The following is a 12167-nucleotide window of genomic DNA, read 5'->3' on the forward strand; positions in this document are numbered from 1 at the left end:
ACCCTTGTGAACTCAGAAAACACCCTAAGTTAAGAAATCTCCCACCCCACCCATTGTTTTACTGGCCAAGACAGCCTTAACTTTTCCTTAGCTTACTAAACTTTAGACAAGTTTCTCTTTCTCTCTAGGCCTCTGACCTCTCTCACCTTAGTGCTTAGAGAATCCAGATAGAACTTCTTCCACCGGGCTTCGGCAGTAAACTCAGGAGATAACATCATGCACTGGACAAATGCCAATGTGCTTGCCCTCCCCCTCCAATACCTCTCCACTAGCTCATGCCAGTCCTTAAAAGCACTCCTGCCCTCTGCTTCAGCTAAGTCAAGCTCTTTCCCTCTCTCCTATTGTGATAGTCTTCTGGTCTCTCTTCTCTATTGCATTTAGCTTTGAATAGTCATCCTTGATGGTTTATCATTTTCCAGTACAATTTTTTCATTGACAACTATAAACTCTTAATCTTCACAACAAGCTTAGGAAATAGGCATTATCACCTCCACTCTATAGATGAAAATATTGAGATTCATAAGTTAAGTAACATGCCCAAAGTCTCAAAGATAGGAAATCGTGGAGCTAAGATTCCACCTCTGGTCTGACTCTGAGTTTGTTCTTTGCAGAACACTCACTGCCTTATCATTTGCAAAATTAGAAACAGAAATACATTTTAATTGGGGAAGAAAAAATATTTCAGGCTTAGAAAGACAAGAAATATGGCAAAGAGCTTGTGGAGAGGCCCATACCAAGAAAAATGAGACTCTAAGAACCTGGAAGACAGACCTTGAGTGAAAGATATAATATTTAGGAAATCTCTGAGTCCTGGATTCTAAATTCTACACTGTTACTTATATTTCTTCAATTGGTAATTGTAGCAACTCAGTCTGGAGCAAAAGAGTGCTAGCTCAAGCCAAGAAGACAGATCAGAGCCAGTCTTGCAGAATGGTGGGAGGATAAAGAAAACAGTGTCCCCATGGCCACTGTACAGAGACCTTTCCCCAGTCTTTAGATGGCAAGAGGGACTGTTAGGGGTTGCTGCCAGCCTGCAATAACTACCTAACTCAGCCTTCTTCACCTTATTCTGATAATCTGGTTTTGTAGATACAGCCTCTAACAGTTTTTTGGGTGCCACATAGTTTCAGTCTTTTTTTCAGGATTTTACAAGGTCATGAGAGGTCATGAGTTAATACTCTTCCCCAAGATTCAAATACCCTCTTCACTTGCATTACTCCAGTTCCACCAAGAAGCAGATATCAAGATAGGATTAAATATGGAAAGATTTAAACTAAGAGAAATGTCTCTGTGAAAGAAAATAGGAAGGGTTCTGTGATGAAATTTGACCCTGAGTGAGAGAAGGGAAAAAAGGTTAAATGGAGTCATCCTAAATTACTATGTAGTCTAAGGAGGTTTCCTCAAATCCTTGAGCCAAAGTCGGCCAATTAAGGAGTCCACATGTCTCCCAGGAATGAGTCTGCCTGGTGTCCCCACTATACTCAGTCATTTGGCAGGGAACAGCCCATGGGAAGTACCAGAGCACAGCAAGCAGATGAGGCCCTTAGTCAATTATGCTCCCTATTATAGTAGGTCTGCAGGCACATGCTTTTTAAATATAGTTATATATATATATATATATATATATATATATATATATATATACCTACACACACACACACACACACACAACATAAATTTTCTATTTTAGCCACTTTCAAGCTTACAAGTCAGTGTGATGGGAAGTGGCCCAAAATCTTTGGGAGTATATTACATTCACAATATTGTACTACCATCACCATCATTCATTATGGAAATTTTTCCATCACTCCCAAACAGAAACTCTGCGCCAATTAAGCACTGATTCCTTATGACCTCTCCCCACAACCCTGGTAAACTGTAATCTACCTTCTGTCTCTTTGAATTTGCATATACTAGCTATTTCATAAAAGTGAAATCATATACTATCTGTCCTTTTGTGTCACTTAACATGGTATCTTCATGGGTTATCCATGTTGTAGCATGTCTCAGAACTTCATTATTTTTATGGATGAATAATATCTCCTTTCATGTATATACTACATTTTGTTTACCCATTCATCTGTTCATGGACACTTGGGCTGGTTTCACCTATTGTGAGTAATGCTGCTATGAACATTTGTGTACAAGTATCTGAATCCTTGCTTTCAATTCTTTTGGAATTATACCTAGAAGTAGGATTGCTGGATCATATGGTAATTCTACATTTAACTTTCTGAGGAACTTCTGAACTGTTCTGCAAATTGGCAGCACCTATTTTACATACCCACCAACAATGTACAAGGATTCTTATTTCTATTTCTCCACATCCACGCCAACATTTACTTTCCTTTTTTTTTTCAAGAGGTACTGGGAATTGAACCTGGGACCTCACATGTGGGAAGCAAGTGCTCAACCACTGAGCTATATCTGCTCTCCTCCACTTTTTAAATAATAGTCATTTTCTTGGGTGTGTGGTGGTATCTCATTGTGGTTTTGATTTGTGTTTTCTTAATTTGCTAGGCACAGTCCTATGGACCCCAAAAGACCTATGCCTCTTCTAATTACTCCTACTCTTGCAAATCTCAGCTTAAGCATCACTTTCTAAGAGAAACCATTCCTGGCCCCCATCCACCATCCCTATTTACGTAAATTTACATTTTATACATTCTTATAAATCTATCTTTCCTTCAGACAACTTGTCTCAGTTCGTACTTTATATGTTCATTAGTGTGACTATTAGATTAATATCTATCTTCCTTGTTAAATTGTAAACTCCACAATAGGAGGGACCATGATTGCCTTGTTCTCTGTTTTATCCTCAGTGCCTATCACAGTACCTAATTGTTGGCACTCAATGAATATATGTTGAACAAATAAATATGAATGAATCAATGTAAATGAACAGATCTGAGTTAAATAGTCAATTGTAATCCCAAACCTACTCAAAATTATATAAGGCCCAAGGCTTGGTTAAGAAAGATGCAGCTTCAAGAGAGGGACCAAATATGTAAGTTCAAGGTAAAGACGGTAACAAAGGGTTCTCAAGCTGACATGAGTAAACACAATCTGTGGCTGGCACCCACTAGGTCAAACTGACTAGGGTTCATGTCATAGAAATTAACATAAAAAGGAAAGAGTGAATGTGCTTAGGGAGAATGACAGATCATGAACATAAATCAAATGAGCATCTCCTTACTAGATCAAGCAGCTTAGTCCAGGATACATGGAATCAGGGCTGTAAGAGATACATACACACAGAGCCACGGAAGTGGGAGCCATAGCAAGGAAGGAGCCCAATCAGATGCAACAGTCCTGATGAGGTCTCTTGACAGGTGAGCTGTGTAGACCTTGGCCATATTTTCACAGAAGATTTTGCAAATCTTCTCTGGTAGCCCCTCTTAGTCTTAAAGGGACCACATCCTCTGATGATGAGGGCTGGGGTTACAGAGTGGTAGTCATTGCCTAACAACTGAATCTACTGACAGACCTACAGTCCTCCAATACCACTTGGAAGATTATCTTTCTGAGCCTTAGCTTCTGCCTCTCAAAAAAAAGGGATAAATTTAACATCGTAGAATTTTAGCAAGAATAATATGAGCTTATTTATAATAATATGTAATGAGATCTATTATGTCTCCTTGCAAGTCTTCAGTATTTTTAAGCCAAAAAATAAAGCACAACTTAAACAGACACTTCTCCGAAGAAGAAATACAAATGGCAAGAAAGCACATGAAAAAATGTTCCAAATCTCTAGCTATCAGGGAAATGCAAATCAAAACTACAATGAGATACCATCTTACACCCATAAGATTGGCAGCTATGAAAAAAACAGAAGAATACAAGTGCTGGAGAGGATGTGAAGGAAGGGGAACACTCATCCACTGCTGGTGGGAATGCAGAAGGATCCAACCATTCTGGAGGACAGTATGGCGGTTTCTCAAAAAACTAGCCATAGATTTGCCATATGACCCAGCAATACCACTGCTGGGTATATACCCAGCAGAACTGAAAACAAGGACACAAACCGATATATGTACACCAATGTTCATAGCAGCATTGTTCACTATTGCCAAAAGTTGGAATCAACCCAAATGCCCATCAACAGATGAGTGGATCAATAAAATGTGGTATATACACACAATGGAATACTACTCGGCTGTAAGAACAAACACACTACAAACACATGTGATAACATGGATGAATCTTGAGAACCTTATGTTGAGTGAAGCAACCCAGACATTGAAGTACAAATACTACATGACCTCAATGATATGAAATAAACAAGCTGCCCTAGATAGCAAGAGACTGAACGATAGGCTTACAGGAAATCGGAGGGTGGAGAAAGGATATGAGCCGATGTCTGCAGGGGTGGAACTTAAGACGAGATGGTGGTAAGTATGAACACAAAGAAGAGATAAAATGGGGGCAAGGGGTTGCCTTTGGTTGGGGCTTTACGGGTTTGAGGGTGGCTGGGGAGGGACGGTTGGATAATGTTGCCCAAAAGTGGGGGGAGGGAGGGGTAGCATACGAACACAGGAGAGGGTTAGGAGGTGGTGGAGAGTAAAATGCCGAGAAAATAATATCAAAATATAATAAAGAGGGTTACCTGTTTAGAATGCTCGGAGGGGAGGGTCTGATGCAGGACGGGCTCCTGGGGAATGTCTAAATGCTCATTCTGCCAGAGTGGGTGACACCATGGGGTAGAATCCCAAGTAGTGAGAGTGGGGGTGGACCCACATCCTGGGGAGGACTAATGCCACCAAATAGAGGGAACTCTATCCCTCGAGAGAAAGGGTGGCTCCCAGGGCATTGGGGCAGATGAGCAAGTTAGGCCCTAAACACTATTCCATCTATCTCTGGAAGTGGCTCCTCAGGAAACGGAGGTTGACTGTCACTGTGGGCACCAAGGTGGAAGGGAAAATGGACGTTAAATGTGTGGAACCAAAGTAAATGGGGGGCAAGGGAGGAGTTTCTTAAGAGCACACAAGGATGGATATAAAACATGTAATATTACACCATAACATATAGGAGACGACAGACTGATAATGTAAACCATAATGTAAAACATAGGAGAACTAAAAATGTAAAGAACTGTGTATCCTAAAGTATGCACCATAATGTAAGCACAGATATTACCATGTTAGAAAGCTAATATCTCAGACTCTGTACATCACCTTAAGTAAATATGATGTGAATAGGGTGTAAGAGTATCGCTGTGGAAGGAAAAAGGTGTTGTGGTGGATGTATGGGAGTGCTGTATATTATATATATGCATTGCTGTGGTCTAGGACTCCTACGAAGAAACGCTGAATAATTAGGGGGGGGGGGAAAAAAGGATAGGATGTGGAATTTTTTCAAGTCAACATTCTTTATCTAAGTTCTTTATCTAACTTTATCCAAGTTCTTTATCTATCCTTTAAACCCATCGCTATATGCCATTCCCTAGTAAGGGACCATGACATTATATTGGGCTTCAAATTTCGGGGAGTTCTGGATCACAGAGTGTTTCAACAATGGCAATGGAGGGATAATGGTATGGGATACCAATGACAGGTGATATATGGCTGACAGGGAGCTGTACAGAACATATGTCCAGGGTGCATGGTAATGATTGGATATACTCATAGTGGCAACAATTAAAAACCCAGCAGGGGGGGTACTGGGTTCCTGGCCAGTGGTGCTCTGTCGTGGTCCCTAGGGGAGCAGCGATAGTCTCCCAGGTACAGCGGCGGGGACCGGGAGGGAGTGAGGGTTCAACAGTGAGCCCCTGATGCTAATGACTATGCTCGTGAGCTGATAAACCTAAAATAAGAACAAGGCCTAGAGCAACATTGTGCCTGGGAATTTCCTCCTGTCAGCCTTCATGTTACTCAAATGTGGCCAGTCTCGAAGCCAAACTCAGCATGTAAATGCAATGCCTTCCCTCCAGCGTGGGACATGACACCAGGGGATGAGCCTCCCTGGCAACGAGGGACCACTATCAAATACCAACTGATGATGCAACTGGAAAAGGACCTTATATGGAAGGTTCAATGCGGATCAGCAGAATATCCATGTCTACATAAAATAACATGACTTTAAAATGCTGTTTGACCTAAAGTAAGGGGGAAATGGAAAGGAGAAATGAGTTTATATGGCTACGAGTTTCTAAAAAAGAGTCTGGAGGCTGGCAGAAGGATTGCCCTCATGCACAACTGAGCAGAGTCAGAGAGACAGATAAAGCAGATACAACCCCCAGATATTGGTTCCTATGAAGGCTAAAGAGACCCATGAGAGTTATGGTCATGGCCGATGGGGTTTACTACCAGGGCAGATGGCCCCTCCCTGGAAATGGTGTTTATGTGTGATGAATCTGGACTCAGATGGGATCTCCCTTCATAAGACTTTCATACTAATCTGCTGGAGGTGCAGTTAACGTTGGGGTTTAAGATATAGTTAGGGGATTTGAATCTCTGGACTGATAATGTGATAGCCAGGTCCTGAGCCTCAACAGACTCCAGCACCTACAATCTGATTTATTGGACTTACCACACTCAGCTAAGATGGAGTTGAAGAAGGACAATCACCACACCATGGAGCCTAGAGTGATTACAACTGAAAATGGGAGGATGGCAGCCAGCATCCATGTGGAATCTGAGCCTCCTCTTGACATAGAGGTGCAATGGACACAACCAATCCAATGTCCACATAGAAGAGGTGGCATTGGATTGGGAAAAGTGGACATGGTGGACGATGGGTATGGGGAAGGGCAGGAAGAGATGAGAGGTGGGGGCGTATTTGGGACGTGGAGCTGCCCTGGATGGCGCCTCGGGGGTGATCACCGGACATCGTGGATCCTCACAGGGCCCACTGGATGGAATGGAGGAGAGTATGGGCCATGATGTGGACCATTGTCTATGAGGTGCAGAGGTGCCCAAAGATGTACTTACCAAATCCAATGGATGTGTCATGATGATGGGAATGAGTGTTGTTGGGGGGGGAGAGGGGGGGTGGCGGGGTGGGGTTGAATGGGACCTCACATATATATTTTTAATGTAATATTATTACAAAGTCAATAAAAAATAAATAAAAAAAAATAAAGCACAAAAAGTAAAACAATAACCTCCAAGAGTTTTCACTGAAGAATAAGTGACTTTGTACACACAATATACAGAAAGTCTTTACACATTGCAAACCCTTTGGAAAGATCTTTTTGAAATTGACAATTCTTGATGTAGTTGACTCATTATTGGCTTGCAGGTCAGAAGATATAGGAAATCATAGAATTTTAGAATATCAGAACTGAGAGGGTCCTTCAAGATTAATCCAATGTATAGGAGTCTGTCAGCAAAGGCCTCCAGCTTTTAGAAGGCCAATATGGCATCAGCTACCCAGTGAAAAATGATGAGTCCTAAGACTGAGCTCACTGAAGAGCAGAAGCAGGAAATCTGGGAAGTTTTTTATCTCTTTGATGCTGATGGAATTGGAACCATAGATGTTAAAGAACTGAAGGTGGCCATGAGGGCACTGGGTTTTGAACCTAAGAAAGAAGAGATCAAGAAAATGATATGCAAAATTGATAAGGAAGGGAGAGGAAAAATGAACTTTAGTGACTTTTTGACTGTGATGACTCAGAAAATGTCTGAAAAAGATACCAAAGAAGAAATGCTGAAAGCTTTCAAGCTCTTCAATTATGATGAAGCTGGAAAGATCTCTTTCAAAAATCTCAAATGTTTAGCCAAGGACCTGGGAGAGAACCTCACAGATGAGAAGATGCAGGAAATGATTGATGAAGCCCATTGAGATGGAGACAGAGAAGTCAATGAGCAAGAGTCCCGGCGGATCATGAAGACCAGCCTGTATTGAAACCAATCTCATCTTTTCTACTGCAAGCACATGGAACTGGATTTAGCACCTGTCATTGTGTGAAATCTCTTTAGAGAACAAAGTCGTTCGCCTCCTCTGACTTTCTCTGTAAGTTTAGGAACAACCTCCATTTTCTGTGTTAGACTTTCAAAAGTGTCCTTTGATGTTCACGGTCTTTGTAAAATGACTGCTGATCATTTTCATTCTCAGAAGCAGACCTAGAGCACATTAGGTCAGAGTCAGGGGTCATAAAAATTCCATCCACCTGCTGTTTTGCCTTGCATTATTGCCTTCACTCTTATTGTGCATTTCAACCTACGTCCAAATGCAGAACGGCTTCTTAGACAAGCACTTGTTGTACCCATGTTGCCACAAGCAGCAGACAGACAGCTCTTCCATGGTTCTGGCTTTTAGATGACACCTGAGTGTCCTCTTTTATAAAGCCCAAAGAAATCTCTCTCGGGCATTTGGATATTTGCTTGTGCTATTGCTTTTATCTTAAAAATAAAGCCTTTCTTATTTGAGGAAAAAAAAGATTAATCCAGTGTAAATTCATGAGGTGAAAGGGATAGTGGGGAAAAAATCATCCACCATTAAGATCCTACATATATGTGCATCTTCAGAGAATTTCACTAAGTGAAACTTTGAAAGACCATTGCTAGAATTCACTGTCTCCTCTCTACCTGGAGAAAACTGTGAATTTATTTCACGGTCACATGCAATGGGGATAAACATAATTTCAGCCTGGGACTAAGATATAAATTCATAGATATTTGTCAGAAAAGCCATGCTGTGTCATTAGGGTAATGACTCAGCCAAAGCTATTGAAAATCACATAAACCATTATTCTGTTCCCATTTCTCATTGTAGCTGAGTAGTTATTTGGTCCTAAAGTCCAGAGTTTTGCTCTAGTCTTGTCTCTTTTACTAACTCATTGACTGAAGGCACTAACTCACTGAACCATACTGTGCTCCTTTCCTCATCTGTAAAATCTGGGCTAAATATATTTAATATATACAAAACCATTTTTTATCTCAGTGTCACTACAGCATAATACAACACCTCCTCAAGCCAAAACAATAATGCTTTTGCTATAACAGGTCAATTCCAAGGGATGAACTTTGATTGACATGGCAATTATCTCTTGAAGCCAAGCACAGTGGGAATAACACCTGTCAGAATAAAATCGAGTCCCTATCCTAAAATGGTGATTCCCAAACATTGGTCCATACAGTTGGACTGGTACATGACAATGTTTTCAGGAGGCAATTGAAAAACGTAAAGAACAAAGAGGATAATAAAGAGAATATTTCACTGATGATAAATTTACATTTAATTACAAAGACTTTCCTTAATTATGACTTTATTATGAGTATTTCCTTTCTAATTTTCTTGGCACTGAAATGCATTTTATTTTATGGTGACAGTCATCTCTTTTTAACAATCTCACTTAAAAATAGAAAATGTCAACTCTATATCAGTACATTTTCTTTTTTAATTTTGTTGGCCTATTAACTCCAAATGTATGGGAACCATGAAATCATTTACCATCTATTTAGGGAATATGATAAATCAGGTTTATATTTTGTTATTTAGAAAGTTCTGTTCTGGGAAATGTTTGTACTTATAATTAGAATATCCAAGAAAGGAAAAGATTTTGAGCTCAAGTTACTGCTAAAAACAAAACAAAACAACAACAAAAGGAGCAAAGCCAATAATAACTAAATGGTGCCTGGCACACAGAAGGACCACAATAAATATTTGCTGAATAAATAAATTAACTATCAAATAAAACAAATATAGTCAAGTAATATCTAGCCTACAGTTACCATTTTTAAAAGCCTGAAGTGCAACAGAAGGGCTTTCACTATTTAGTCAGAATAACATGGAAACTTGCTTCTTTTCAGTTAGAGATAACTCCTATGTATTACCACCACATAGCATAGGAAAAGGCACATAGCTCATTATTCTATTTTGCTAAGAAGCAGAATTGAAATAGGAGGTCAGAGAAAGATGAAAACATTTAGGAAATTATTTAGACTCACAGAAATTCAGGACAGGAGATTTTAGAAACCACCCAATCCATTCTCCTGAATTTACAGATAAGGAAATAGACTCAGATGAACTTGCTCACATTACCCATGCTTTTGGGTTTGAAACTTGGAAATAAAACCAAAGTATTCCTGCCTCTTTGCAGAGGCATATCCTAATTACAAGGAAAAATCCCTAAACATGTTCTAAAGGCCTCTTGAATATTCAAAATACAAATTTAAAGTTTTAAAATAACGTCAAAGTTTAGGTGAAACAGACACAAAAAGATAGAAAACATTCAAATTAAAATGCATGGAGAAGGGAAAGTATTCTAAGCAAAAGCCAAGAAAAAGGAATGAATATTATGTTTGGCGGATGTTGAGGAGCAGTGGGCCATATGTGAATTGTGAATATATCTATTATCTATAGAATTTATTCTTTGATAGTAGTCATAGGCACTAGATTAGGAAAGAGCTCTCACTACTGACAATCTAGGAGAACATGGAAATAGTATTGCTCCACTGAAGCTCATATTAAAAATTATATTCATTGTATCACAAAGGTACACTGACAAAATACAAAATAGTATGTGTACAAGATCATTCAATGCAGTGTTATTTGTAATAGCAAAGGAATGGATACAACCCAGATATCCACCAAGAGGGCCAGTTGAAAAAACTATGATATAGTCACATAATGGGTACAGCACAGCAGTTAAAAGATTAAACAAAAGAATGAGGAATGGTTCTATATAGTGATATTGATTAGTTCCGGGATCTGTTATTAGAGAACAATACTTACAATATGCCAACTTTTGAATAACCTACTCTAAAGGGAACTATACACAAATACACACATTTGTGCACACACATATTTGCTTAAGTTTTCAAAAAGAAACAAATGAAGGATAAATAGTAATAAAGATGGTTATCTAAAGAGGGAGAGAGAGAACAAGGAGAATGGACAGCAATGGCCATGAGACTTTTGAAAATATACTTTGTTATATAATTTCAACTTTGGGAAAAAAACTTTTGAATGCAAAAAGATTCTTTAAAAATAGAAAACAAACTGAAACAAATGAACCTAACTATACACTAAGTTGGCGACAAAACCACACAGAAAAAAATTACTTCAACATGATTTTAAAACCTAGAATTTTAACTATACATGCCTAATTGGGCATATTCTCAGGACATAGAGAACTGAAAAGAAATTCTAAATTGTAGTCAGTAGTTTTGTTGTTAATGGTAATATTGTTATTTTATTTTGAAGCTATTATAGGTAATTATGTTAACATTAGGAAATAAGATTTTCAGAATAAGAAAAAAGCTACAAGCATAAATGAAAACCTTGTCATCTTAAATTTGAATTGGAAATATCACTATAAATACATATTTTTATTTTTTTAAAAAAAAAGTTAATTTCTTGCTCTGACCACTGAAACTGTATAGAGGCAATGACAACCTAATAGCAATGAGTGTCCTGGCACACAAATCATAATCTCTAAATAGCATCCCCCACAAAATAAAACCAGGGATTCTGAAATAAGTGGCTGACTCTGGGTATAGAGCGGGGACTACACTAGATGAACGTAGAATGTCTTTCTGTACTAGAAAGCAAGGGATCTATCAGCAGTGACTGTGGTCATACCAAAAGGCCTCAGGGAGGGGAGTGGGTGTAGCTCAGAGGTTGAGTGCCTCCTTCCCACATATGAGGTACTGGATTCAATCCCTGACACCTCCTTAAAAAAAACAACACATTAGTCACCACTGATGCTTACTAGGACACCACATCACTCTGAAAATTGATAAAATTAAAGGAAAGAATCAAACATTAATCCTAGCTTTCCAATAAGAACAGTATTTCATCATAATCACATAGCTGATGAGAGAATTGTTTTTTCTTTATAGAAAAATTCCAGCTAATAAATTCATAAGAAATGACAGCATTGGAAAATCACCAATCTCCAACCCCTAATGAAATGATGGATCTAGGCAACATTCATCAATAGATGCTAAAATCCTTACCTTAAAGGACGATGGGACACTTTATAACACAGAAATCAGGCTGACACCACCCAAACTCCATTGATAAAACTTAATATTATTAAAAGTTAGACATCCAGACATGATGGCTTCCTGAGATGATGCAATGGGGGATAAACAGCACCATCCATGAATGATTCTTGCCTAAAAAATGAACCTGATTCTAATAAAATCTCTAGGAAAAAAAAAGATAATTATGGAAAAAAAAGTTTACATTTCATAAAGGCGCAAATGAGCCCAACATTT

General features: G+C 38.9%; 1 pseudogene; it reads left to right on the forward strand.

The window, feature by feature from the left end:
- Window positions 1-7380: 7380 nt before the first annotated feature.
- On the forward strand, window positions 7381-7782 carry LOC101415147 (centrin-2 pseudogene; annotated as a pseudogene).
- Window positions 7783-12167: the final 4385 nt, after the last annotated feature.

The sequence above is a fragment of the Dasypus novemcinctus genome, chromosome X (assembly GCF_030445035.2).
Source record: "Dasypus novemcinctus isolate mDasNov1 chromosome X, mDasNov1.1.hap2, whole genome shotgun sequence".
In the NCBI taxonomy this organism is placed as follows: domain Eukaryota; kingdom Metazoa; phylum Chordata; class Mammalia; order Cingulata; family Dasypodidae; genus Dasypus; species Dasypus novemcinctus.